The sequence below is a fragment of the Sorex fumeus genome, unplaced genomic scaffold (genome assembly GCF_029834395.1).
Source record: "Sorex fumeus unplaced genomic scaffold, SorFum_2.1 ptg000063l, whole genome shotgun sequence".
Taxonomy (NCBI): domain Eukaryota; kingdom Metazoa; phylum Chordata; class Mammalia; order Eulipotyphla; family Soricidae; genus Sorex; species Sorex fumeus.
This window is the reverse complement of record NW_026606120.1, coordinates 14,059,657-14,083,981: the sequence shown is the minus strand read 5'-3', so window position 1 is coordinate 14,083,981 and position 24,325 is coordinate 14,059,657. Positions and strand designations below refer to the sequence as shown.

Here is a 24,325-nt window from a genome sequence, read left to right as displayed (position 1 = left end):
CGCCTCATTTCCAGATGGGATTGAATAGTTTTTTTTTTTTTTCCGCTTTTTGGGTCATACCTGGCATTGCACAGGGGCTACTCCTGGCTCATGCACTCAGGAATTACTTCTGGTGGTGCTCAGAGGACCATATGGGATGCTGGGAATTGAGATTGGGTCGGGCACGTGTAAGGCAAACACCCTACCCTCTGTGCTATCTCTCTGGCCCTGAATGGGATGTTTTCTCCTTGTAGAGTTCAACCAGGCCCTTGTATATCATTGATATTAACCCCTTATCAGAAGGGTATTGTGTGAATATCCATTCCATTCTGTAGAATGTCTTTGTATTCTGTTTGCTATTTCTTTTGAGGTGCAGAAGCTTCTTAATTTAAGGTAGTCCTATTTTTTTTTTCATTAGTGAAACACCAGGAGGTACAGTTATAGACTTACAAATTTTTGTGCTTGGGTTTCAGTTATATAATGATCAAGTACCCATCCGTCCACCAGTGCCCATCCTCCACCACCACAAGGTAGTCCTATTTTTTATCTGTTTCCACTTGCTTGGTCAGTGGCATTTAATCTTTGAAGATATCTTTAGCTTCAATGTCGTGGAGGGTTTTGCCAACCTTTTCTTCAATGTACCTTATGGATTCTGGTCCAATGTTGAGGTCTTTAATCCATTTTGATCTGACTTTTGTGCATGGTGTTAGATAGAGGTCTGAGCCTATTTTTTTTTCCTTTCATGTAGTTATCCAGTTTTGCCGGCACCATTTGTTAAAGAGGCTTTCCTTGCTCCACTTTATATTTCTTGCTCCCTTATCAAAGATGAGATGATCATATATTTGAGGATGTGTGTAAGGATATTCAACCCTATTTCATAGGTCTGCAGCTCTGTCTTGGTTCCAATACCATGCTGTTTTAATTATTACCACTTTGTGGTAGAGTTTAAGGTTGGGGAAGGAGATGCCTCCCATCGTTTCCCCCCCAAGAAAAGCTAAAGCAATTCTTGGGGGTTTGTTGTTTCAAGAGTGATCAATTTCTTTGAAGAATGTCATGGATATCTATAAAGGATTCACATTGAATCTGTATAATGCTCTGGGGAGTATTGCCATTTTGACAACGTTAATCCTCCCAATCCATGAGCTGGAAATATGTTTCCATTTCCTCGTGTTTTATTTCTTGAAGTAATGTTTTGTAGTTTATTTTGTACAGGTCCTTTATCTCCTTAGGTAAGCTGATTCTGGGGTACTTGACTTTCTGAGGCATGATTGTGAAGGGGATTGGTTTTTTTTTCAATCACTTTCTTCTCTCTCATTATTTGCATATAGAAAAGCCTTGGACTTTTGGGTATTGATTTTATAGCCTGCAACTTTCCTATACAAGTCTATTATTTCTAGGAGCATCTTCATAGAGGCTTTAGGGTTCTCTACGTATAGTATCATGCCATCTGCAAATAGTGAGAGCTTGATTTCCTTCTTTCCTATCTGGATGCCCATAATATCTCTTTCTTGCCTAAATGCTACAGCAAGAACTTCTAGTACTATCTTGAATAGAAGTGGTGAGAGTGGGGATCCTTGTCTTGTCCCTGATCTTAGAGGGAAGGCTTTTAGTTTTTCCCCATTGAGGATAATGCTTGTGTGGGTTTGTGGTAGATGGCTTTGACTCTATTGAGGATAGTTCCTTCAATTCCCATCTTGCTGAGAGTTTTCATCATAAAGGAATGCTGGATCTTGTCAAATGCTTTCTCTGTGTCTATTGATAATGATCATATGGTTATTATCTTTTCTTTTATTGATATGAGGATTATGCTGATTGACTTGCGAATGTTAAACCATCCTTGCATCTCTGGGATAAATTCCACTTGGTAGTGGTGTATGATCTTTTTGATGAGTCGTTGTATTCTATTTGCTAATATTTTGTTGAGGATCTTTATACCCATGTTCATCAGTGATAACGGCCTGTAATTTTCTTTTCTTTCTTTCTTTCTTTCTTTCTTTCTTTCTTTCTTTCTTTCTTTCTTTCTTTTCTTTTTGTGGCGTCTCTGCCTGCTTTTGCTATTAGGGTGATATGTGCCTCACAGAAACTGTTTGGGAATGTTTCTGTTTCTTCAATTTCCTGGAAAAGCTTGAAAAGGACTGATAATAAGTCTTCTTTAAATGTTTGGAAGAATTTGCTAGTGAATCCATCTGGACTTGGGCTTTTGTTTTTGGGAAGAATTTTGATTACTGTTTCAAATCTCCTTGATAGTGATAGGTCTATTCAGGTATTCCATATCTTCTTGGCTCAGCCGTGGGAGGTTATAGGAATCCAGGAATTTATCCATTTCTTCTAGGTTCTCTTGTTTTGTGGCATACAGGCTTTCAAAGTAATCTTTGATGATCTTTTGAATTTCTTTGGTTTTTTTGATGTCCCCTTTTCATTTCTAATTCATTTTATTAGGGTTCTCTCTCTTTCTTTGTGAGTCTTGCTAGTGGTTTATCAATCTTGTTTATTTTCTCAAAGAATCAGCTCTTGGTTTCATTGATCTTCTGGATTGTTTTTGGGTTTTCATGTTGTTAATTTCTACTCTAAGTTTTATTATTTCTTTCTTTCTGCAAAGGCCAGAATTTTAAGTTGTGATATCCAAGCTCTTTTGGGAATTCTCAACTTGCTTCTTAGTTCTTGCTTCTGGTACCAACCTGGGGTCGCCTTGAGTGTCCCTATGCCCGGTGCCTGTTTAAGTGCTTGTCATGATGTTCAAGTACCAACCCATCTGGAGTGAGCTGCATACTCAGTGTGAGGGTGAGTGAAGCACGTATGATCAGAGAGGCAGACACATTTGCTCCTGCCTGGAGATACTCAAGCAGCATCTGACATATCACATGAAACCAAAAAAGTTTCCTTTGCTATGAATTACAGCACAGCCTCTAGACCCATTGGAGGATACCAGGGATGTTCACAGCCCATAAATAAAAAACCTACAGATCTATTCTTCTCATTTACTTTTCAAATAAATCAGATTTTGTTGAAACTGTGAAGTATGGTAGGATGAGAAATCATGGTTTAAGCAAAAACACAAAAAAATATAAATGCTTTAATACAGATGTAACAATACTAAATCTGTAGAACTTTCTGACTCATTTCACTTAGCATGATACTTTCCATGTAGTACCACTTGTATGTAAATTTCATGACTTCATCTTTTCTAACAGCTACACAGTACTCCATTGTGTAGATGTACCAAAGTTTCTAGACCGAACATGATTGCCACTCATTGCCTCTTTTGCAAACCACAACACCCGAAAGGAGAGAGAGAACAAAAGGAAATGCCCTGCCACAGAGGCAGGGAGGGATGGAGGGTATGGAGGGTGGGAGGGATACTGGGATCCGTGGTGGTGGAAAATGGGTACTGCTGGAGGGATGGGTATTTGATCATTGTATAATTGAAACCCAAGCACAAAAATTTGTAAGTCTACAACTGTACCTCATGGCATTTCACTAATAAAAATTTTAAAAAAAATCTGTAGAATTTTAGGAAAGACACTTGACCCAAGAGAGAAGTATGCCCAAGCCTGGTACGCACATGCCTACTGAACAAACAACACAACCAGCAGATTTTCACATAGGAACAAAGAAGTAAAGTACAGAGCCAAAAGTATGGAAAACAGATAGAGGAAAGGCCCTCATCCGACTTGGCCAAGTGAAGAGTAATGGGAATAAAGCAGACGCTAGGAGTCCCTGCCAGGGGCCTGCTGGAAGGAAGCGTGTTGAGAGCTGCATGTAATGGGAACCATGGAGCGACCTAGGCCGGCTAGGGACTGGCAGCAGAGGGGTAAGGAGGGCGCTGGAAGAGGAAACGGGGCGGACCCTGGGGCTTTCATTTAGCCTATGACTCATGTTTGACTAGAACATGGCGGTTGCTCAGAGCTTAGGGACAGCTCAAGAAACTGAAGACAAGCCATCAAATCTTCGAAAGCTTGGTTCCTGCTGGTCACTGCTAATCCTTCCCACCAAAGACGTAAATAAGACATTTTCAGCAGGAAAACATTTACAACTCACGGGTGCTGTCCTGAAATGTAGACACCAAGTGCCGTGTCATGTCACAAACAGATGGTGGTGGCAGGGCTCCTCCTGCTAGTGATTTCAGAGAGAAAATATTGTTTGTGTCACTAGAGCCTGCTTGAAATTAGCCAGTGTAAAAGCAACAAAACTATCCTCATCTGGTGGGAACTCAGCTCTTTATATGTTACAATGAATTGTTGTAAGTGATTTTCCCCCAAAATGGAAGAAAAAAAAATAACGTTAATAATTTAGGTATGTGGTCAGAAAAACAAAAAACAAAATACAAAAACAAAAACAAAAAAACGCTAAGTCTAAAATCAAGGACTACACTCTGAATCTTGAACCTAAGGGGCGATTCTCCTGAGACAGAGCTACAAAATATATAAGGTCCCTATAATTGCTTATAAACAAACAACAAAACAAACACTGTCCTCCTGTTGTTCATCGATTTGCTCCAGCGGGCCCAGTTAGGACTCCATTTTGAGACTTGTTGTTATTGTGTTTGGCATATTGAATGCGTCATGGGTAGCTTGCCAGGCTTTGCTGTGTGGGTGAGATATTCTCGGTAGCTTGCCGGGCTCTCCGAGAGGGGTGGAAGAATCGAACCCGGGTCAGCCGGGCTGGCTGCATGCAAGGCAAATGCCCTACTACTGTGCTATCGCTCCAGCCCTGCTTATAAACATTGTAAGTAAATCAAGTCAAAAGGGGCTAGTGAGATAATACAGCAAGTAAGATACTTGCCTGTTACGCAGCTGACCTGGTTCAGATCATTTCCAAACAGTGGGGATCACTCTGCAGAGGCGAGATATACTCAGCGAGACTGATGTCACGCACATAAAGAGGTAGGGACCAATTCAAGATCCCCCCAAAAGCCACACCCCAGAAAAGAGGCTAAGGCAGCCCAGGCCTGACCCTGGGGCCCGAGAGCACTGGAGGTCTCGTCCATGACACCCTGTTGTGCCTGACTGTCACAGTAGGCTTCCCTTACTGCTGTGGAAACATTTCGTGTCCTTCAGTGGTGAGGACTTGGAAGGATCACTCTGGGAGGGCTTTTCTCAAAAAGACAATGGTGTTCTGAATACAGATCTTTAAGATAGGCAGAATGAAACTCCAAATGATCCTTTCCTTTGCCTTTGGCTAATATCTAGAGCCCTAAAAGTTGTTTGTTTCTCCTTAAAAAAAAAAAAAACAAACCAAAAACTTTAATTTTGCCCATCTCTAGTAGCCGCCACCAGGGAGGCTCACCCACGAGCTCTGCTCTTCAGATTCATAAACTAAATCTCTGAGGTGATGCAAGCCAAGTGGCATGGACACAAGGGTCCCCTGGCTGAAAACTCTGGGACACCCTGGAGGGGGGTGGGCTGTGTACTCATCCTACCAAAGCCCCACACTTACCACACAGCTACCACCATGCCAATGGCCTAATCCTACAGCTTTACTAAGAATCTCTGTACTCACCCCAGTTCTATGGATACTGAAGTTTCTGGACTGCATGACACCTCCGCATCCCACAGTATGGAAATTCCAGTAGGAGCACAACAAATTAGATAAGAAAGTAACATAGAAATCGACTAAACTTAACAAAAACAGTAACACAGAAGGCTCAGCTAGCTATTAACAGCAAAGTAAATCCTCAAAGACTTAACAACACCATGGTGAGATGTAACAATTTTCACAGGTTTTCTTTACTGAAGTATTTTTGATAATTCCTTTAGCCATTTGGTTGAAATAAGCAACACAAAACAAATTATTGTATGCCTGCTAAGGTGGCAGGTTTACGGAGGTTGCTGGGAAAATGGTGGAGGGAAGATCACTCAGCTGGTGGAATTGGGGCCACTTTTAACACCGTCCAGGCTGGCAGCCTGGGCCTGATGGTTAGGTGCGCGCCCACGGACAAGATGCTGTGGAAACTAGATGTGCAGTATGTGAGGTCATGTGGTTGCCTTGCGCATGCGTAATACATGCGCCCTCCAACTAAAACCTCATGGGAAGGGGGGCGTTCCGGTCCGTCCTTCATGCCCTACGGAGGTCACCAGTTGCCCCCCACAAGCAGTTTTCCGGCACGGCCATGACTCCAGCGCACAGAAACCCATCTCTTAATTATCTGACTTTCAGTAGAAATACTTCAGGGTTAATAAGTAAAATAGCGGAAATCTAAAAACCAACATTTAATTCTTGAAACCAGCTGTAGAAAGCAAATCATTTCACAATGCTTTTTCAGCATGTCTGATTTGGGGGGGAGGGGTAAACTCTAAATAATAGTGGTGCATCTTTTATTGAAACAATGAATCTAATCAAAGCAGATAGAGGGTTAACTAGAATTCATCTGCCTCGCAGGCATTGGGAGGGGTGGAGGGAAGAGTTTTATTGGGGTTCTTCGTGGTGAAAAATAAGTAATGGTAAAGGGAAAGGTGTTTGATATTTGCATGACTGAGACCTAAACCTGAAAGCTTTGTAACTTTTCCCACAGTGGTTCAATAAATAAATTAAAAAAAATACATGCGCCCTCCATCCCTCTCTCTCCCTTATTCCCTCCCTCCTTCACTGCTTCTCAGGGATCTGCTTCAGTGCTCTGGGTACTGGGGATCTCGCCCAGTGACACTCAGCTACCAGGTAGGAGAGTTCCATGCTAGAGCCCTGTAATGCGGTAAGTCTGGGCCCAAGGGGTTGGCGGACTATGGCTGGTGGTGCTGGGAGAGAGGTATGTGGATCCAGGGCCTTATATCATGCACCTGCCACCCCTCAGCCATCTCCCTGACCCACCTTGCTTCCCTATTATTTTTTTTAAATAATTTTTTCCCTTTTATTTGGATACCAGAAGAGAGCAACGCAGAGTCTCTTGCCTGTGTTCCAGGCTGTCTTCACCGGGGCCCCTCGGAGGGGTACAGGTTGAGTTTCCCTTCCTGCCCCGAGCAGACCCCTGGCAGCTGAGGACATCCGGTACTCAGCCACAGCCATGCTCAAGGCCACTCTACACACGCTTGGACGAGCCTCACGCATGAAGGAACCAGCAGAGGAACCCAAGTGTGTGGGTCCTGGAGCTGAGATCCCCAAGCCTGGTTGGATCGGGACTGGGCCTCCTCCACCCAGTAGCTGGGCAGTTACACCCACAAATTGCCCCTGGTGCCATGAAATCCCATCTATGGCCAAGATCCAGAGACTATAAAAAAAAGCTCCTGGAAGTGCTTATAGTCTAGGTCTCCTTCTCGGAGAACCCAGCAAGCTACCAAGAGTATCCTGCCCGCATGGCAGAGCCTGGCAAGCTCCTGCGGTGTATTCAATATGCCAAAAACAGTAACAATAATGGGTCTCATTCCTCTAACCCTGAAAGAGTCTCCAATGCGGCACCGTTGTGAGGGACAAGTAAGGAAAGGCTGCTAAAATCTCAGGGCTGGGACAAATGGAGACGTTACTGGTGCCCACTCGAGTAAATTGATGAATAATGGGATGACAGTGATACAGTGATACAGTGATTTGGACACCATGATTTACAAAGTTGTTCATAATAGTTGTTACGGGCATTCAATGCTCCAGCAACAGTCCCAACACTGGTATGACCTTCCTTCTACCACTGTCCCCAGTAACTTATCCTACACACCAATCCTGCTCCACTGCAGGCATGCAGTAATGTTCTACAGTGCTTGTTACAAGCAAATGGCTAGTGGAATTGTCAAAAGTACGTCAGTGAAAGAAAGTTAGTGAAAAGTATAATATCCTACTATTTATCTCTCCTTGTCTGAGGGTTTACTAAGCTGTTGTTGCTAGCTGAACATTCTGTGTTGTAGTTTTTGTCTACTGAGCTTAGTTGGCTTCTATGTTACTTTCCCATCTAATTTGCTGTGCTCCTACTGTGGACTTTGGAGGTGTTGCTCCAGCAGTTCCAGGATGGTAGAACTGGGCTGATGAGTTGATATGGTGGTGGCTGTGCGGCTCATGAAGTAGAGGGAGTGGGGGAGGGCTGTCTGCCCCCATTCTGATAAGACCCTAGAGTTCTCAGCCTGAAAATTGGTGTACCTGGAATTTTTGTTGGTTTAGTCTCTGCAGAGATTATAATCTTTTTGTCTATTTGGATTTTTGACCATACCCAGCAGTTCTCAGGGCTTACTGTTGGCACTATGCTCAGGAATCACTTCTTGTGGTACTCAGGGGACCATAAGTGATGCTAGAGATTGAACCCAGGCTGGCTATGTGCCGGAATCCCTGTACTATTTTCTCTTTGATTCCAGCTTTCTTTTTCAAATAATTTTCTAAATTTATACTTTTTCTTTTTTGCAGAAATATTCACTGAACTCTTAATTCTGCTGTAGTTGGATGTCCTATCACTACTGTCTAAATCAAGTGTCCTCTTTTCCCTCCTTAGGTTATCTTAAAAAAATTTTTTTTTTCAAAAGTTGGAAAAGTTTATTGAAAAGTAAGAAACTCCCAGCCAGGGAAGAATTTAGCATAGAACTAAGTTCGGCTTTAAAACTCTCTTCTTTTTTCAATACCAGTTGAGAAGATAAATGTTGTATTTCTGTTTGCCAAATATTTACTTTATTTTACCAGGCCTACTCATTAGATTCTAAATTAATCTACACCTCAATCTTTCAGGAATAATACAACTATTTTTAATTTCAGTCACCCTTGTCCTGCTGTATATTTTTAAATCTCAGCAGGAAAAAAAATTCACTTGATATGTATATATATATTTTTTATATATCCATATACATATGTGGATATATATATATATATATATATAAATGATTTTATATACATCCTTTTGTATGTCAAAGTTTTCTCCTGGGATCCATTTCCCTCTGCCTGAAGAACAATTTTCATTTGAACACCCACTAGCGTTCAATTATGTTTCTATTTTAGATGATGGTTGATTTTATTTTCCTTTTATTTTTTCCCCAGTTTGATATAAATGACATACAACATTGCATTCATTAAAGGTACACAGCCTTTGGTTCACAGAATAGCTATAGCTAAAAGCAACTGCATATTTTGAATATAATTATTAATTTCAACAGGATGGTGACTGTGACTTATTTAATTTTCTTCCTTACATTACATGGAAATTTTGAAATGATCTACTCTGCTAAACTTTATGAGTAGTTTGAGCTTTCCCTTTTCCAGGCTAGCGTTTTTACTCGGGGAAAATGAGAAAAGAACTTAAGTCAAAAAAGAATATCAGTGTAATATCAGTGTAATAATACAAGTCAGTAATTTCCAGAACACTGGCTTTTGATTTTCTTTTTCTTTTTTTGGCTCTGCCCAGCACTGCTCAGGGCTTACTCCTGGCTCTGTGCTCAGGGATCAATCCTGGCATGACTTGGAGGACCATGTGGTGTCTCAGATTGAACGAGGGCTGGTTGTGTGCAAAGCAACTGACTTATTTGCTATACTACCTCCATAGCACACTTTCCAGAATACTGTTATACAAAAGTTCCATACCTCTTTCAGAAAAGTTTGAAAACCACATCCACAGATCTAGTAAAATAAAACATTTCTCTTTGAAAATGGAAATAGAGCATAATATGGTTAACATCCATTTTTCCTGCTGCTGGACGTAGAAAAGATTCCAATGGAAACGAAAACGATGATATCACCCACCAGTAATGGGAAAAAATGAGGCTGAGGACAAACACACTATGTTTTGATTTATTAAACCTCAAGCACACTTCATTTTAGCTCTCATGAGTGATGGGGCTTGCTGGCTGCCAAAGTCTCTCACTAAATACCTTTATAAATAGTGTGGTTGTTCTGGTTTCCTGCCATTTCCTTCAGACAGTGTATCAGTGGAAAAGAATCCCCACTTCCAGCAAACGTGAAAAGCTTACCATATGTGAAATCTTTATATGAGCCTCAGCTAAGCCTGGGCTCTAGGGTCGGCCGTAGGAAAAGACTGGGAGAGATTCATTCTGGGGACCATGGGTGGTGCCCTGCAGTGGGAAGCGACGTCTAGAACATGAAACACATGGGGCATACCAGGTCTGCTTGTAAAGACAGAAACGGAGTCTCCAGGGAGGACTTGACTCAGCCCGATCTGCTGGCAGGCCAGTGGCCCCAGAGGAGTTCCAGCCCGGCTTCTTTGCAGCCACTGTCACCGCTCTCGGGCAATCTGGTTTTCATCAGAAAGCATCTGAACCTGAGGCTTTGTGGGTTGTGGAGCTATAATGGTGTAGAGTTGGTTCTGCTGATGTGGATGTGGCTGCAGAATATAGCTTGAGGTTCCCTTCAAAGTCGGCAGGGCAAGGAGCTCTGCTAAGGCCAGTGACCAGGGACTCGGGGTGATCGCTGGAGCGAGAAACCCAGATCCACTTGGAAGCCCTGTGAGCATTCCCCGTGTCTGCAAGCTGGACAAATGATTTGACCCTGAGAAGCTTCTGTGTCCTCACTTAGCCTCATATGGCTTCGGGGTTTCTCCTTTGGATATTGGAAGCTGATGACATAGTCATCTAGAGGTAGGGACTGTTAGGATTACAGGTTGATGGCACCTGGCAGGGAACCAGCGACCTGGCACACAGCAGGGACATGCTAGTATCACTCCTTTCTTTGTCACTCTCAGGTACAGGGCGTGGAGGATCTAGATTCCACCAATGAACATAGCAGGAAAGTCTATTCCTAGGTTATTTGGTTTCTGGTTCAGGGGTCACACCCAGTAAGCTTCAGGAACTCAGTGTTTGGGGAATGCTGCCGGCAGTGCTGGGAATATGGGGTGGTGATGGGGATCAAACTCAGGCCTCCTGGATGCAAAGCTGGAGTCCAGCCTCCTTAGTCATCTTTCTAGCTGTCCTAAGTGATTTTAAAGTACTTAAGTGCACTTTTATGTTTTTCACTTTGCTTATATAATCATATGCTGCCGTTTCAAGGAATAAAACTATTGTCAAATGTAGCTTTCCTTGTGCAAAATTTCTCCTGTAATCTAAACTCTTTTTGAGTTCATGTTCAGAAGAGCGTAAGTGTTAAAACAGGTTGGCTTAGGTAAGGAAAATAACCTCCTGTCTGTGGAATCATGATCTAAACTCACATCTCTATCCAAGCCCATATAAATTTAAAGAGCTATTAAAAAAAATAGAGATGAAACTTAAGAGTTCATTTAAGCCCCCTCCCCCACCAAGAATACTGAGTTTGGGATAATGTCCATCTTGTTTTTCTGGACGTGCCGAGGCACTGCCTGAGAGAAACAAGCCAGATGACCAGATGGAAATTGGCAATTTGAGCATAAAGCTCAGGAAACAGCTTAGAACTTAAAATAGACCTGCAGCTTACTGGCATGTGTGAGAGCGATGTGCTTACCAGAGGTGTGCATTCTTGTTTGCTCAGCGAGTAAACAAGGGTGAAGGATTGTGTGTCAGGGCATGCCTTGGGCAGGAGAGACGATGGCATTTATAACAGAAGGGCATCAGTAGAAGACGGGAGGAAGAGTGGAGAGCAGAGTGTGGCCAAGATGGCCAAAAAGGAATCATTCTGTGAGCACTACTTTGGCTTCAACAAAGAACACATCAAGATTGAACAGAGAGCAAAGCCAGAGTGAAAGGTAGGTAGGTAGGTAGGGTGCTTGTCATGCACATGTCTGGCCAGGGTTTGATCCCCAGCACCCCATATGGTCCCCAGAGCACTGCCAGGAGTGATCCCTAAGCACAGAGCCAGGGTTCCCCCCCTCCCCCCACTTCCCCATCACCACTTCGATTAACAGCTCCTCACAAGGGATTTCACTGAGAAAATTCACTGGAGAAACAGCCACCATCACAGGAAGACTCAACTCGGGAGGTCAAAGAACCAAAAGCAAGGGCATTGTTAAGAAGTACCACTTAGAAGTATCACTTGGGTGAGGAAGAAGAGAAGCAGAGTCTGAAAGAGAAAAGGCACTGGCAAGTCCTGCAAGATGGAAATGGACAGGAAATGCCAACCTAGAGTGGGAGGGATTCAGGTGTAAAGGGCTGTACTCCATAGTGGAAAAGAGATTCTGGGCTTGCTGAGTTCCACATGGTGGGCTGCCATACCCAATTCCTAATGGAATGGGTAATTTCCGAGGGCCATTCCCAAGGTGTGCCATACCAGTGGAGCTGTAGGCTCTGTTGCGATGCTGCTGAGAGCTCAGGCCTCTGGGGGAATTCAGTTTAGTGTTGGAATCAGAAGTCGTAGAGCCTCTGGATTTGTTCAACCCAGCAGAAGGTGGAAGCCAGAGGTACAGTACCCAGCAGGGTCACAGTCACGGCCCCGCCCCAACAAGCTGTCTCAGTCTCATCTTTTAGGTTTAAGCGTCAGAGAATCTCATGTGCTTCTAAGTGCAGTCACCGCAGACCAGATGAGGCTCCCAAAAGTTGGTGCACTAGACTTAACCGGCAGCCAGAGGCAGAAGATGCTGAGTGCAAACGTTCCTAAAAAGCCCGTCCTGTGCTTTCACTCACTGTAACGGGAAGAGATTGGGAACTGGCAGTCCCCAGCACGACAGAGTCCAGCTGTCCCTGGGCTTAAGCTGGGACCAGCTGTTTCTCAGAAAGCAGCTTGGAGTTGCGGTGCCAGGTGAGAGCAGGCGGCAGACACTGGAGGTGAGTCCCACCCAGAAGGCCATGGTTGGAGCAGCCACCCCGAGACTGCTACCACTGGAGGCAAAAATCCCTGGAGATTGGACCCGGAGCTTTAGCACAGCGGGTAGGGTGTTTGCCTTGCTTGCGGCCGACCTGGGTTCGATTCCCAGCATCCCATATGGTCCCTTGAACACCGCCAGAAGTAATTCCTGAGTGCAAAGCCAGGAGTAACCCCTGTGCAGCGCTGGGTGTGACCCCCAAAAAGTGAAAAAAAAATTCCTGGAGATCAGCTTCTGAACTGCTGGGATGGGGTGTATGTTATCACAGCATCCGGTCACTGTCAAGTTAGGAGATACCATACTAGCAAATGTGCATGGGGCCAGAGCCCAGGCCAGCTAGAGCTCGGTGCTATAGCAGTGACAGAACACTAGTATCACAAATCCTAATTGCCATCCAGACGCCCTCAAAGTAAAGCCACAGCCACCAGCTTAATCTTGCAGATGTTTAGGAAATGCCCGCAAGGCATTGGTGGGGGCTCACAGGAATCAGTAGGTTTATGCACTGATCTGGTGGTAAACGGGAATGCCAGGTCACAGATCAGACCCCCCACACACGCAGCCACACTTTCATCTCCCATGAAGCACCAAGAATAATGAAAACATGAAGGAATTCAGTCACATCAGTGGGGAGGAACAGAAGACCAGGAAATGCCTCAAGTACTTCAGAACTTTTGAAACAACCCAAGGATGTTTTCAGAATAACAATCCTTTTGATGTTTACTGACCTGAGGGAATCATGGGAAGAGAGATTCAGTAAACTCAAAGAAAGGTTGATGGAAAATTTAAAAAACTCATTCAAATAGAAAGGATATGCTAAAGAATACATAGTAGGGGCCAGTGATAGTACAGTGATAGTACACTTGCCTACATGTGGATGACATGGGTTCAATTCCCAGCACCCCATATGGTTCCCAAGCCTTTGAGGACTGATCCCTGAGAACAGAGCCAGGGAGTAAGCCCTGAGCACTGCTGGGTGTGGTCCACACACACACACACACACACACACACACACACACACACACACACACAACCGACATAGCAGAAGCAGCAGCTGAGTGGAACAATGTGAAAATGGAAGCAGTGATCTTGAAGACAAGGCATACAGTGTCATAGTATCGTCAATGATGGAGGGGTAATATATAAGAGATTTTGTTTCTTGCTTGGTTTTTGGGCCACATCTGACTCTGCTTAGAACTGACTCCTGGCTCTGCACTCAGGGATCACTCTTGGCAGGCTTGGGGGACCTAATGATAAAACCTGATTTTATGCTAATGATATATAATGAAAAAAAGCACCAGGTTGGTCCCATCAACGGCCAAGACACAGAGACTATAAAACCCAGCTCCTGGAGGAGAACCGCACAGAGTCTCCTGCCCCCTCACTGGGGCCCCTTGGAGGGGGGAGGGTTGAGTTTCTCCCCCCCCCCTCCCCCGCGCCCCGAGCAGAGCCTCAGCAGCTGAGGACCTCCGGAGCCAGCCACAGCCATGCTGGGACCACTCTCCACACGTCCGGACAGCCTCATGCATGAAAGAACTGGCAGAGGAACCCAGGCATGCTGGTCCCGGGGCTGAGGTCTCCAAGCCTACTCGGATTGGGACTGGGCCTTCTCCACCTAGACCCTCCATCTTCCAGTAGGTAGGCGTCACACCCACCAGCTGCCTCCAGCGCCAGGTTGGTCCCATCAACGGCCAAGACGCAGAGACTATAAAACCCAGCTCCCGGAAGCGTGTGGCCACAAATGCGGCTGCGCAACATCTTACTGTCTTGTTTTTCCTTTGGAGAACCTGGCAGGCTACCAGAAGTATCCTGCCTGCAAGGCAGAGTCTGGCAAACTTCCCGTGTCGTACTCAATATGCCAAATACCAGTAACAATGATGGGTCTCATTCTCCTAACCCCGAAAGAGCATTGAAATGGCTCTTTTAAAATCTCAGGGCTAGGAAGAAGGAGACGTTACTGGTGCCTGCTCGAGGAAATCGACGAACAACAGGATGATCGTGATATATAATGAAAACCCGATTTATCATGCTAATGATAAAAACCGATTGGTTGAATGCAAGGTAAGCACCCTAACCTCTGTACACACACACTGCTTATTTATTCAGCCACCCATTAAGCTGACTGAAGCAGGTATGAATCCACAGAAAGATATTTTTAAAGATCAAATATATGTGAGGATGGAGGGAGAGCACAGGGTAAGTAAAGGCACCTGCCTTGCACACAGCCAACAATGGATTAATCCCAGCACCACTTACATTCCCGAGAGGATTGAGTCCTGAGCTCAGAGCAAGGAACAGCCCCTGAGCATGGCAGGGTGTGACCCCAAAACAAAGTGAAAAATGAAAACTATGTAAGATGTTAAATAACAATACTAAAAGGAACAATCATTGAGTCATAGAAATCCCAGAAGAAGAGGAAAGCAAGAGAAAGAAAAACTGGTGGAAAAGATATTAGCAGAGAAGTTTTCCAGTACCAGAAGGGATACTGTGCACTGATCCAGGAGTCTCAGAGTGCCCCCCACTCTGAGAAACCTCAACAGAACTTCACCGACATACAATGTAATCAAAATGGCAAGAACCAATGAAAGAGGCAAACTACTTAAGGCAACAAGAGGGAAAAAAAAGCCTCAAACACAAGGGAAATAATATAAAATTCACATCAGATTTCTTAAATGAATTTTGACAAGAAGGAAATGGAATAATTTATTCAAAGCACTGAATTTGAAGCACCACAATCAAGGACCCTCCACCCTGAAAAGTTGTCACCCTGAGTTGAGAGTAAGGAAAGCATTCTCAGAGAAGAAACAGCTGAAAATATCTGTTGCATCTAAATCGACTTTGCAGGGAATACTCAGTGGCCTCATATAAAAAAATCGATGCTGAATGACAAAAACAAAATCCTAATAGGAAAATGACAACAACCTCCTTCGTATCAATAATTTCTCTAAATCTCAATGGTCTGAACTCCTCTATCCAAAGGCACAGAGTGGCTGGGAACATGAGGAAAAAAATTCAACCTGTTGCTACAAGAGACCAATTTGAACTCTCACAATAAACACTAGTTTGAGTGAAGGATTGGAAAACAATCATACAGACTAATGATAGATTGGAAACAAACAAACAAAAGCAGGAGGGGACGCTGGAGAGACCTTTATAGAAGGAAGGGAACTTGCTCGATCTGAGTTCAATTCCCGGCACCACACATTGTCCCCTGAATACTGCCAGAAGTAATCCCCGAGCACCCAGGGTGTGCAATGCCACCCCACCCCCTCCAAAAAAAAGAATCAGGCAGGATGGCTGTCCTTGTATCAGACCAAACTAAAAGAATACAGTAAAAGATAGGAATGGACATCACATACTACAAGATCAACAGATCAAGAGGACTTAACTCTTATCAACATCAGCACATCAAACGAAGGGGCAGCAGTTTTAAAACAACTGTGAACAGAACTGAGGAAATACGTTGGTGGAGACAGGACAGCATCGGGAAGCTTCAACAACCCATTGTCACCATTGGGCAGATCAGCCAGACAGGAAATCAGCGCAGAAACAAGAGCTCTCAATGAGAAATTAGGAGAACGGGGATAAACAGACACGCACAGGCTCTTTGCCCCTTCAAAGCTGAATATACATTCTTTCCCAGTGTACATGAAACCTTGTTCAGAACAGATGGCATGGTTGGGCACAAACTGAGTGTCTGTAAAGTTCAGAAATAAAAATCATATCAAGTTTCATTTATAGCTTCATGTCGTGAAGACAGAAATTGATCGGAAAAAGAAAGTTGAGAACTTCCCTTTTGGAAATACTGACATTTGGAAATGGAATTACATTCTGTAAAACAACTACTGAATCTATGTGTAAACTTTAAAAATTCTCAAAATGATTGAGAATGAAGAGACAAACTATCAGAACCTATGAAACACAGAGAAAGCAAAACTAAGGAGGAAAGTTCATAGCAATATGGGTTTACATCAAGAAGCAGGAAAAAGCTGAAATTAATAACCTAATCTTGCATCTTTAGAAACTAGAAAAAGAACTACTGAACCTCAAAGTAAGAAGATGGAAAGAGCAGATACCAGTGAGACAGAAATCAAGAAAACAATGTGAAGTTACGGTAAATGAAACCAGCAGCCAATTTTTCAAAGGAATAAACAAGGATGACAAACCTTTAGACAAACTCACAGGGGTCACTCCCGAGCGCAGAGCTGGGAATAGCCCCTGAGCACTGCTGGGTGTGGCCTCAACTCAAAGAGCAAAACAAGGCAAAAAAAAGCGCAGGACAATTAATATGATATAAAAAACAAAAAAGGAGGCTGCTTGAATGGCTGGGGGCAGCTGAATTGTCTTCCACAGGAACAAATGGGAAGTGACCATCTGGAGGCATTTCCTGTAATTGCTTTTCCATGAGACGAGAAGAAATAATGTCCGTTTGAGGACAAACAGGCCAGGGGAAGATTCGTAGTAGTTGACAAGAGCTTGAGTTTATTACAGGCTAAGAAGAACAAATTTAAAATAAGGCAAACTGCCAAATTTCTCATTCAAGGTTTCAAGGATAGCATCTCCAACTACATCATATGATACCTCTCAAATTTGGGCCATAAAAGAGTCCAAAGGAATGGACACCTGGAGCTCTTTCACTCAGGAATGCTGCTGGAGGATGGTTCTCACAGTCTTCATACTGCCTGGAAGCTCGGTAACCAATGGCGAGATCATGAAATGGCATGACAAACAGTAAAAGAAAACACATTTAGGCATGGCCCCGAAGGTCAACCCTTTAGGGGTGCTTTTCACGCAAATGGGATTGTGCTGGAGGAAGTTGGCATTGAGGTCATACAGCCAGAATCTGCTATTAAGATGCATGTCAGGGGCAAGAGCAATAGTTCAGAGGGTAGGGCATTTGCTTTGCACCTGGCCAACCAACGTTTGATCCCCAGAATTCCATATGGTCCCCTGACAACTGCCAGGAGTAATTCCTGAGTGCAGAGCCAGGAGTAACTCCTGAGCATCGCTGGGTGTGACCCCAGAAGTCATTAAATAAATAAATAAACAAAAATTTAAAAAAAGATGCATATCAGAGTTAAGTGGCTCAAGGACAGAAAAAAAAAAGATGCCATCACAGCCTTTGTTACCCAATGATGGTTGCTTGAATCTTACTGAGAAAACGATGTTGGATTTGGACACAAAGGACATGCTCTTGGTGACATTCCTGAAGAACACATTGTCAAAGTAGCCAATGTGTCTCTTTTGGCCTCATCCAAAGACAAGAAGGAAAGATCAAGATCAGAAGCTCTGATGATGAGAACACAGTAGTAGTAAATTTTCATATTCCCAGAAAAAAAAAAAGAACAGACATCTGGGAAGTAAAAATTCATGTTGCCCCATATGGTCCCCTGAGACATAAAAGAGAAATCCCTGAGCACAGAGCCAGTAGTAAGTCCTGAGCATGGCTGGGTGTGGTCCAAATGCAAAAAGAAAAAAAAAATATTAAGTTCATATGGGCCAAATAATGGACTTCCTACTACTTCATCCTGAGGAGTCAAATTGAGTCACTTATCTGCCCTGTTAGGCTGTGCCTTCTGTGGCATGAAGCAATCCTTAAGGCATTCTTTTTTGTCACGCTCTGCCAATCTACCTGCACTTATCTGTTATCATTTGGTGTGTAGTCCCTAAACAAGATAATTTCTAATGGTCTTCTTGATGTATTATCTTTATGGTAGAATTTCCCGTATCATAGAAGAAAAGACCATTGAGAGACATGTGAACAACACACAGAACATCACTTTCAAGGAATCACTGCATCACAGGGAGAGCTCATATAAGATCCATCATATTCCAACACAGTTCTTGACCCACAGTATATTTATCCCTGAAACTATGGTTTCTACTCACGAGACTTCATGGTTTCCAATCCTAGCCTAGTATTTAGTTCTGGGCAAGAGGGGTGTTGCCATCTCGAATGGAATTCTGTGCTCACCCTCCTGTAGCCCACACTCCCCACTAAGCCAGGTACCCACAGGCTCTCTGGATTGCTCTTGGTACCTGGCCAGAACCCCAGAATTCTCTGTGGCCTTTGTTCCAGATTTTGTGCAAACCTCCATCCAGTCAACTGAGAATACAGTCAACTGATGGCATGTTGGGGACACCAAAGCTAAACCCAAAGCTCCATAGGGGGCCACATGGGTAGAGGATGAAACCACGACCTGACACATGCAAAGCTGTGGCAGTCTCTGGGAGAGCTCTCTGTGCTTTTGTGTTTTTTATTTTAACTGTTAGGCTAAGGAGGTCCTATCTTGTGGAGGGACCTGCCCAGAATCTGTTTGACGGCCGGCACCTCAAACTTTCAGGACATCAGAGCCACGACACAGTTGTGGCTACACTCATAAAGGGAAGGGAAACTCCACGACAAGCATTTTCCTTATGCTACTGTGGTTACAAAAGTTTTTGCAGCCAACTCATGTACTATCCACAGAACCACAAGATTTTAGAGAAGAGACCTCAAGAACTGTAGTCTGGTTTCGGCAGCGCGTCAGTCTTGACGTGCCTGTTATTATTACTGCTCTGTGCAGCTACTCCATTACTTCACTCTAAGATTGCTTAAATCCTCTTGAACATATAGACAGCCAGGATGCACTGTCAGCACAGCAGTAGGGAGCTTGTTTTGCATGAGGACGAAGCAGATTTGATCCCCAAAACCTGATATGGCTGCCCAAGCCTGTCAGGAGTTATCCCAGAGCACAGAGTCAGGAGTAAACCCTGAGAACCACTGGGTGTCCAACCTCCTCACACCTACACCAGTGTGTACTCTTGGTGGCTCACACTTGAATGTGGCTTAATTAACACAAATTGCAGCACTGATGTCAATGTGTTGAAAAAAAAATCCACTCTTTCCCATGCCCCATCTAGTGATGTAAAGTTCAACACATTATAAAAATACAGAATTATATGTCACCCCATAATCCCATCACTTAAACACAATAACTATCAACAGTTTATCCCTACCAATTTGTTCTCTAGTCATTGCTTATTATATACCTTAAGGTAATATTAGACATTATATTTGTGTTTTAGGGGTTTGTTTTGGTTTGGGAGTCATACCTGTTGGTACTTGGGGGACCACATGGTGCCAGTGATCCAATTTGGGCCTCCTGCATACATTCAGCCTTATGAGTTATCTCAGCCCCTTGGTTTTCTTTTTGATTCCTTTTATGTAGGAATGAAGGAAGAAGGAAAGAGGGAAGAAATGTAGGAAGGTTTTCCATGTACTGTTCAGAAATTTTTTATCGTGGGGAAGGGAGGATGGGAGGAAGGAAGGAAGGAAAAAAGGAAGGAAGGAAGGAAGGAAAGAAGGAAGGAAGGAAGGAAGGAGGGAAGGAGGGAAGGAAGGAAGGAGGGAAGGAGGGAGAGCAGGCAGGCAGGCAGGCAGGCTTTCCATGTACTGTTCAGAAGTTTTTTTATCCACATCAGCTCTTCCTGGTTGGTGCTTAGGAGTTGCTTTTCAGTGCTTAGGATCATCTGGTATTGGGGACCAAACCCAAGTCTACTCTATGCAGAGTAGATGCCCATAAAGCTCTCTATCTCTAGTCCCTTAGGAGAAGTATATGTATACAAATGTGTGCATGTGTGTGTTTTAGGGCTACAGTCAGAAGTGCTCAGGCACTACTCCTAGCTCCGTGCTCAGGGATCACTTCTCACGATGCCCGGTGGATGATATGAGGTGCCAAGGATCAAACTGGGGTTGGCCACATGCAAGGTACGCTTCTGAACCCCTGTACTACGCCTCTGGCTCGAAATTTTACTTTACCTTTTGGTAGATTATGGACAACTCTGCATGCTTTATGGGTGTCCACTATTTCCTAGTAACATACAACTGGGTTAATTACTACCCCCCACTCCAGTTTTCATAGTTACAGGGCTGGGAAGTGCTTTGCTAGAGGTATACTTTCACACAGATACATTTCTATGCTGGAGTCCCAGAGGAAAGACTGGGACACCGAGCACCTACTGCTAGGTGAGCTGTCTACCCCCTGAGCACATGGGTCCTTTTGTTAAAACTGATGACTGTACCTGTCATCAGCACCTAAAATCTATAGCTTCTAATAGGGCTTACTCTGGGGTTTGGAAAATGTATTCTATGGGTTTGGACATCCTGGCTGCATGAGATCATACAGATACTTTCACTGCCTTCAAGCTTTCTGGGCTCCTCTTCATCTATCCATCCTTCCTCCACCAATCCTTGCTAAGCACTGATATATATATATATCATATATACGTATATATATGATATATATATTTATATTTATTTTACTGTCTATAGTTTTGCAACTTCTGGAATGTCATATATTTGGAATCAGAGTGCAGTTTTAATCAAATTGGCTTCTTTCTGATTAAAAATGACCATTTAAAATTCCTCCATGAATGGAAAGGGTGAATAAGCAGGGCACAGTGGACTCTTAGGACAGTAAAATTTTTCTAAATGATATTGTAATTGTGGAAACATATCAATTATTTTTAGCAAAACCCACAAAACTGTCCAACACAAAAAGTTAATCCCAATTAAATTAAGATGGTAGTTAATGTATTAATATTAGTTTCTCAGTTATTAGTTTAGTTATAACTAAGCTATATAAGGATCAGAGGGCAGAAGTTATATGGGAACATCTCTGTATTTTCTGTTCAACTGACAAAAAATAAATGGAATATATAGTTTTTTTTTTTTCTTGAGCACACCTGGCGAATGCACAGGGGTTACTCCTGGCTCTGCACTCAGGAATTACCCCTGGCAGTGCTCAGGGGACCATATGGGATGCTAGGAATTGAATCCGAGTCAGCCGCGTGCAAGGCAAACGCCCTACCTGCAGTGCTATTGCCCTAGCCCTGGAATATATAGAGATTTAAAAATAAAAATTCCTCCACGGATTTTGATGGCTCAAAAGCCCATTTCTCCATTGTACAGATGCCAAATTGTCTCATTTGTTATTTTTTCATTCACCTACTGAAGGCCGTTTTCCTTGCCAAGTTTGGCACTCATAAAACTGCAAGATAAAATAAAAGCTGATATAAATAGTAGGTTTTAATGTGGACAAAGGTTTTCAACTCATTCGGGTAAATAACAAGGATTATGACTGCTGGGTTATATGGTAAAAGTATATTAAGTTGTACCCAAAAGGAGAGAGAGAACACAGGGGATTGCCCTGCCACAGAGACAGGGGGGTTGGGGGGATGGGGGTGGGAGGGATATTATCCATGGTGGTGGAAAATGGGCACTGGTGGAGGGATGGGTATCTGATCATTGTATAATTGAAACCAAAGCACAAAAAATGGTAAATCTACAACTGTAAAAGAAAATAAAATAAAATAAAGGAAAAAAAAAAGGAAGAAGACAAATCTCAACCACCATTCCAAAAGTAAGAGATTTTTCAAACTAATTTACAAATAAGAAGGATATATTTGATAATGAGTCCTTCACTTTGAAAATAAAACACTTGGCAAAAAAAAAAAGTATATTAAGTTGTGTAGAAAACCAACAAATGAACAAAGTTGCTGTTGCTGTGCCATTCTCATATGCAGTGGACGAACGTCCTTGTTATTCTACATTTATTTTCAATACAGGCCATTTGACATCTGTGCTGGGTGCAGGTAGGGAAACGCCGAGGTTGGTGTTCAGGGCTTGCGGGCAGCAGAATAGCTTGGCAGCCACATGGGCCATCATGGCAGTGCTCAAGGGCAACCAGGACTATATCTGATGGTGCTGGGGGTGGGTTGGGAGAGATATTTGGGACCAGGGGTTGAACCCAGTCTCACCACCATGTGCTCTACCACTTGAGCTATCCCTTTCTACACCAATGTGACCCTTGGGGTACATTTTTATATTGTCAGGGACCAGAACAATAGTACAGCAGGTAAGGCAATTAACTTGCACGCAGCCAACCCTGGTTCAATCCTCTGGTATCCCATATGGTCTCCAGAGCCCTGCCAGGAGTGATTCTTGAGCACAGAGTCAAGAGTAAGCCCTGAGCACTGATGGGCATGGTCTCCTCCCTCAAGTATTATCAGTGTTTTTGATTTTCGTTATTCTAATAGGTGCACAGTAGTAATTTAATGTTGATTTACCTTCCAATGCTCTTTTCTTCTCTTTTTGTGCATAATTATTTTAGGTGAGGGTGCCTTCTATTTCTAATATTAGAATGTTCCCAATGGTTGAAAATTCCGAGTTTTCTCTCTTGCCTAAGAATATAGAGTTAAAACTCATATTGACCCAAAGTTCTGACATTTGGAAGGGACTGCCATCCTTGAGGTTACAACTGAGGAATATGAACAGTTAGTTTGGGTTCTGAATATGGAGGGCACGATATTTAATCAAACATCAAGTGGGTAAGAACAGGAGTTAAATTGAGGACAAATGCCTAAACTCAGAACATGTCCTGGGGAGACCAGGATTGAATTCCATCTCTACCTGCTACCTCCAAGTGAAGTTCTCATACAAAATTCATCACTGCTGGGCTTATAATTTCTTTTTTGGGACAATTTTATTTATTTATTTATTTATTGCTTTTTGGGTCACACCCAGAGATGCACAGGGGTTACTCCTGGCTTTACACTCAGGAATTATTCCTGGCACTGCTCAGGGGACCATATGGGATTCTGGGTCAGCCGCATGCAAGGCAAACACCCTACCCACTGTGCTATCACTCCAGCTCTGGGCCTATAATTTCTAACCCACAAACACCTACAGAATCTTAAATACCTTTAGACTCTAAGAAATTTCTCAAACTTTCTCATCTTATTATCTATATATCTCTCTCTTTATATATATGTGTACTTGCACAATTATGTGTATTATATAAGTATGATATATGTTGCTTAATTACTAGTATATTATTACTAAAGGTAAAGGTAAAGGCCCTCCCGTTGATCGTCGATTTGCTCGAGCGGGCCCAGTAACGTCTCCATTGGAGACTTTGTTGTTACTGTGTCTGGCATATCGAATACTCTCGGTAGCTTGCTGGGCTCTCCGAGAGGGGCGGAGGAATCGAACTCGGGTCGGCCATGTTGGCCGCTTGTAAGGCGAACGCCCTACCCGCTGTGCTATCGCTACTAAAGATACAAATATAGGTTCAGAGGTAGTATAGGGGTTAATGCATTTGCCCTGTATATGGCGGACCCTGGTTTGACCCCAGACGCCACATATGATCCTTTGCACACTATCAGAAGTAACTCCTGAGCACCACTGGGTGTGGCCTCAAAACAAAGAAACAAAACAAAAAATCCACAAACTATTATTGGGCCTGATACACCAAATACAGCATATAGGAGCTTAGATTTGATCCCGTGTGCTCTGTGGTTCCCTGAGCATCACGAGGAGCAACACCTGAGCTTTGGGTTGGGAGTATTCTCAGGAGCATGGCTTGGTTTGATCCCCAAACCAAAACCAACACCTTCCCCACCCCGCCACAAAAAAAAACCATAAAAAACCCTACAGTTTTTGTTTTTAGAAATTTGGGTGGCTCATATGTTTAGTTCATCATCTTGATTTTATGTTTCCTGGTCATTTTATAACTTTGAAAAAAACAAAAATGAAGGTCTATCAAACACTTTGGAGCAACCCCTTTGGAGAAGATTAAGAATCTTAATACAGGATTGACCTCATCTATTACAGACGCAAGCTGGGAACTTTGCAGACGCTATTTATCATATTTGCAGCTGAAATGAGGATTCTGATAAATGCAGCTGCAA

At 43.3% G+C, this 24,325-nt stretch overlaps 1 protein-coding gene across 1 annotated transcript in view; it reads right to left on the bottom strand.

Annotated features, from left to right (window-relative positions):
• The window catches only part of CENPP (centromere protein P), a 218,123-nt gene that overhangs the window by 19,819 nt on the left and 173,979 nt on the right, over positions 1-24,325 (bottom strand). The window lies entirely within an intron of this gene.